Source organism: Mobula hypostoma, chromosome 3 (genome assembly GCF_963921235.1).
Source record: "Mobula hypostoma chromosome 3, sMobHyp1.1, whole genome shotgun sequence".
Lineage (NCBI taxonomy): Eukaryota > Metazoa > Chordata > Chondrichthyes > Myliobatiformes > Myliobatidae > Mobula > Mobula hypostoma.
Window position 1 is genome coordinate 116075217 of NC_086099.1, and position 6000 is coordinate 116081216.

Genomic DNA, 6000 nt, shown 5'->3' on the forward strand with positions numbered 1-6000 from the left:
TGAAGAAGGGCAATACAAGAGCTATTTTCCAATTTGCAATCACCAATTCATCCCTAGTCCTGGAACGTAACAGCCCACTGCTAACACATCCAGGCAAATAAGTTACTAATAATTTCAACCAGTATAATTAGAATATTTTGTGAGGTCTCACTTAAAATCAAAATACATTAAACTGAATGGCGGGTGGTAGTAGGTCTCCACTAGCCTGGAGGTCACCCTTGGACAAGGTGTAGCACCTGCTTAGCCCCCTCCCCACCCCATTCATTGTCACATGAAGCCATAGAAGCAGGTGGTCGATGGTCGTATGGCAGCTGGTGCACTGATGCCAGGCAGATAATTCCTTAAAAGTACTGATAATGGCTCAGGCTACCCAACTTGTAAAGACTCTGCCCAAAAGAAGGCAGTGGCAAACCACTTCTGTAAAAACATTTGCCGAGAACAAGCATGGTCATGAGACCATGATCGCCTATTTCATACAGGCGAGTTAAAGTGAGGCATGAAGTATGTTGCTTTAAAGTTCAGCTGCCTAGACTGGCGTAAGCTTTGCCCTAGGACGATTCCTGCCACACACTAGAGTTGACTAACGAAAGCACCCACGGAGCTCCCAGTCCGTGGGCTTATCCTGGTGCCCAAGTGTCTCTCCTACTCACCGGGTTTAATAAAATTGATCCTATTTCTCTTACAGAGACAATTGTGTACAGTAATTAGCAAATTTTTTTTTTCTTTCAAAAGAAGCCACATTGTTATTGATGTTAACCTGTGATCTTATGAAACCTTTCTGGGACCAGATCTGTGACCTACCCTTGTAAGCAACCACTCACATGGACTGGCAGCAACAAAATGAAGGGCAGTTCAGAAGGTATTTTCTGTGCTTTTAACACCCACACCCAAACCTTATCTATCAAATGCAATGAAATGTCAATATTGATGTTGAATAACTTAGGGCACAATGGATCACCCTGCTTAAGTCCAACCCACTTAAGATAGTCATAGTCATACTTTATTGATCCCAGGGGAAATTGGTTTTCGTTACAGTTGTACCATAAATAATTAAATAGTAATAAAACCGTAAATAATTAAATAGTAATATGTAAATTATGCCAGGAAATAAGTCCAGGACCAGCCTATTGGCTCAGGATGTCTGACCCTCCAAGGGAGGAGTTGTAAAGTTTGATGGCCACAGGCAGGAATGACTTCCTATGACGCTCTGTGTTGCATCTCGGTGGAATGAGTCTCTTGCTGAATGTACTCCTGTGCCCAACCAGTACATTATGTAGTGGATGGGAGACATTGACCAAGATGGCATGCAACTTAACCAGCATCCTCTTTTCAGACACCACCGTGAGAGAGTCCAGTTCCATCCCCACAACATCACTGGCCTTATGAATGAGTTTGTTGATTCTGTTGGTGTCTGTTACCCTCAGCCTGCTGCCCCGGCACACAAGAGCAAACATGATAGCACTGGCCACCACAGACTCGTAGAACATCCTCAGCATCATCTGACAGATGTTAAAAGACCTCAGTCTCCTCAGGAAATAGAGACGGCTCTGACCCTTCTTGTAGACAGCCTCAATGTTCTTTGACCAGTCCAGTTTATTGTCAATTCGTATCCCCAGGTATTTGTAAACCTCCACCATGTCCACACTGACCCCCCTGGATGGAAACAGGGGTCACTGGTGCCTTAGCTCTCATCAGGTCTACCACCAGCTCCTTAGTCTTTTTCACATTAAGCTGCAGATAATTCTGCTTACACCATGTGACAAAGTTTCCTACCATAGCCCTGTACTCAGCCTCATCTCCCTTGCTGATGCATTCAACTATGGCAGAGTCATCAGAAAACTTCTGAAGATGACAAGACTCTGTGCAGTAGTTAAAGTCTGAGGTGTAAATGGTGAAGACAAAGGGAGACAAGACAGTCTCCTGTGGAGCCCCAGTGCTGCTGATCACTCTGTCGGACACACAGTGTTGCAAGCTCACGTACTGTGGTCTACCAGTCAGGTAATCAAGAATCCATGACACCAGGGAAGCATCCACCTGCATCGCTGTCAGCTTCTCCCCCAGCAGAGCAGGGCGGATGGTGTTGAACGCACTGGAGAAGTCAAAAAACATGACCCTCACAGTGCTGGCTGGCTCGTCCAGATTGAGGTCTATCGATGAGGAAATCTGGTATCCAGTTGCATGTCCAGAGGCCCAGGTCTTAAAGCTTGATAATGAGTTTGGATAGGGTGATGGTGTTGAACTCTGAGCTGTAGTCAATGAACAGCAGACTGATATAGAGGTTCATGTTTCCAGATGGCCCAAGCAGAGTGAAGAGTCATAAATGTCACATCTGCTGTTGACCTGTTGTGGCAGAAAGCAAACTGGAAAGGATTCCGGTCATCTTTGAGAAAGGAGTTGATTCACACCATAACCACCCTCTTGAAACAGTTCATTATGATTGACGTAAGTGGCAGTCACTGAAGCAGGTCGCTACACACTTCTTTGGCACTGGTACTATAGATTTTTTTTAAAGCGGGGGAATTCTTAAATCACAGAAGTGAAGGTCCATTAAAAACTCCAGACATTTGTTCCACAAGTTGGGGAGGGGGTATGATAGCATAGTGATTAGTGTTATTTTATTACAGCAACTGTGATTGGGGCTGATTCCAGTAAGCTGTTTGTACGTTATCCCTGTGACTATGTAGTTTCCTCCATGTACTGCAAAATTACAATCCGTCCTTGGTCAGCAGTAGTAAAAAAAAATAAAGGAATGGAAGTCATTTACCCCTGCGAATGAATTATTATTCCATCAAAGTCAGTCATGCAAAACACAGCTTCAACTCTCTTGACTACACTTCCAACCATCTTCCTGCAAGGAAACTTCTCCTGGTTTCTCCACTTCGATCATACCTGATAGCTTACTGCATATCAGTGCTTCCAATCTGTCTTCCCTCAACCCTGACTTCCGCTTCACCACAATTGACAAGTCTCTTTATTATATCTGTTCTATTTCACATTCTGCTGATCTCAGCCTTTCTCTGTCTACCCAGAACAAGGTTGGGATTCCCCTTGTCCTGGCATTCCACACACCAGTCTCCTGACACAATGGTGCATCCTCTGCAGTTTCAGACAACACCAAAATGCTGCTGCCAACAGACACATCTGCCTCCTCTTTCAGCCTCCCATTGGGACCATTCCTTCCAGCATATTTGTGTTTACCGCACTGTGTCTAATATTCCCACTCAATTTCTGAGGATGGGAATCCCATGAAGTCATGGTGTTGTACAAGAGAAGCATGTTCTTCAGCATACCCTGCTCATGCCGATCAGTTCTATACCCATCCTGATTACTAGCACTTGATCCACAGCCTTCCACACTATGATAATTCAAGTCCATGTCCAGGTATTTGTTGGAGGTTCTGATTGTAGGAGAGTATAGGGGGGATGTCAGATATAAGTATTTCTAATACAGAAATTGGTGGGTGCGTGAACACACTGTCAGGAGTGTTGGTAGAAGCACATACATTAGGGCATTTAAGAAACTGTTAGATAGGCACATGGATGATAGAAAAATTGAGGGCTATGTCAGAGGGTGGGTTAGAGTTGGTCTCAGCACTGTGATGGGTAATTTTGAAAAGGCGGTGCAAAACATAATCTAGGCCATCATCAATAGAACTGATTGTTTTACAGCCTAATAACTGGAGACTGGCAGCAGTCCAAGAAATACCAGATCAAAGTCAGTAATGCAGGTCAAAGCAGTCCTGTGAAATATGATTCAGATGCATTTATTGATCACGTGCATCCAAACATATTGTGAAGTGTGCTGTTTGCATTAACAACCAACTAAGATGAGCTGGGTGCAGCTCACAAGTGTCACACATTCTGGCACCAACTTTACTTGCCCTCCATGCTCAGTGGAAGAACACATAACACAACAGGTAACAAAACAGCAACAGCAAAAGCAAGCCCCTTTTTCTTTCACACACACACACACACACACACACACGGACACACACACACACAAACACACACACACACACACACACACACACACACGCACATGGACAGACCTCCAATCTCCAGTTTCAGTCTCAGGCATCGGGCTTTGACTTCCAGATATCTGAATGGCATTTGGGCTTTGATCTTTCATATTGACTCCCAGACTGGTCAATGATGGGGCTGAAGCACCTTCAATTACTCCAAAAGATTGAGGTTTGGGAAAATACTGAAAGGCTTTTATTCGCTGTACAATACGACCTCCACAGTGAGTGTCTGCTCCCGGACTGAGGGGGAGGGGCAAGGCGGACACCTTTATACAGGACTCTGTGGGAGGAGCCACAGGGGCAGTCAGCAGAGGGGTGTGTCCAGACAGGTAACCGAGTTACAACATATATACATGGTTTACCACATTCGCCCCTCCTTTTTTTTAAAAAGAGTCCCGCGGGGTGAAGTGACTGACAATATTTACAAGAAGTATATTTACAGGTTAAGTCTATCAGGCGGTCGAGTCCGTCGCTGTGACCTACGTAGCACTGGCGATGGCGGTTGTGCTGGCTCCGGCCTGACTTCAGGTGTCAGCACGTTAGGCGTCGGTAATCCCTCGTGCGTGTGCGTCGCTCCCGGTATGGGAGTGTCGTGGTGTCTGTATAGAGTTTGGGGTGCACGGTGTCTCGGTACATACATTGGTGGGTACGGGGTCAATAGTCACCACGGAGTGTTCAGGGTAGGTGCCCGGAGCTCCTGCGGGCGCCAGGTCGCGGATGGAGACCGTGTCCTCCCGCCCATCAGGTATAACCACATAGGCGTACTGGGGGTTCGCATGAAGTAAGTGAACCCTCTCGACCATCAGGGAGTATTTATTGCTCCTCGCATGTTTCCGGAGCAGCACTGGCCCCGGGGATGTCAGCCAAGTTGGTAGGGTGGTTCCAGTGGTCGATTTTCTGGGAAAAGAAAACAGCCGCTCATGAAGGGTGGCATTGGTGGCTGTGCATAACAGGGAGCGGATGGAGTGGAGTGCCTCGGGAAGGACCTCCTGCCAGCGGGAGACCGGCAGTCCCTTTGACCTGAGGGCTAAGAGTGTGGCTTTCCACACTGTGCCATTCTCCTTCTCCACCTGTCCATTCCCCCGGGGATTATAGCTCGTGGTCCTACTGGTTGAAATTCCCCTAGCCAGTAGATATTGGCGCAGCTCGTCACTCATAAACGAGGACCCTCTGTCATTGTGGATATAGCATGGGTATCCGAACAGAGTGAAGAGCTTGCGCAGGGCTTTTATAACTGACGTGGTAGTGGTGTCGGGGCAGGGAATGGCGAAGGGCAACCGCGAGTACTCGTCAATTACGTTAAGAAAGTACACATTGCGGTCGGTGGAGGGAAGGGGGCCCTTAAAGTCAACACTCAGTTGCTCAAAGGGGCGGGTAGCCTTGATGAGTGGTGTCTTTTCGGGTCGGTAGAAGTGCGGTTTGCACTCTGCGCAGACTTGGCAGTCCCTGGTCATCATCCTGATCTCTAAAGGGAGTAAGGCAGGTTCCGGGCTTTCACAAAGTGGAAAAGCCGGGTGACTCCCGGGTGGCAAAGACCTACATGTAGGGCATATAGCCGGTCAATCTGCGCGCTGGCGCATGTTCCCCGGGATAGGGCATCGGAGGGCTCGTTGAGCTTCCCAGGCCTGTACATGATGTCATAGTTGTAGGTGGAGAGTTCGATTCTCCACCTCAGAATTTTATCATTTTTGATTTTGCTCCGCTGCTGATTATTAAACATGAATGCGACTGAGCACTGGTCAGTTGGCAGGGTGAACCTTTTGCCGGCAAGATAGTGCCTCCAGTGCCTTATAGCTTCCACTATGGCCTGGGCCTCTTTCTCTACCGCAGAGTGCTGAATTTCAGGGCCTTGAAGGGTACGGGAGAAGAACGCCACTGGTCTTCCTGCCTGGTTGAGGGTAGCAGCCAGCGCAAAGTCGGAGGCGTCACTCTCTACTTGGAAGGGAATGGCCTCATCCACCGCATGCATTGCTGCTTTG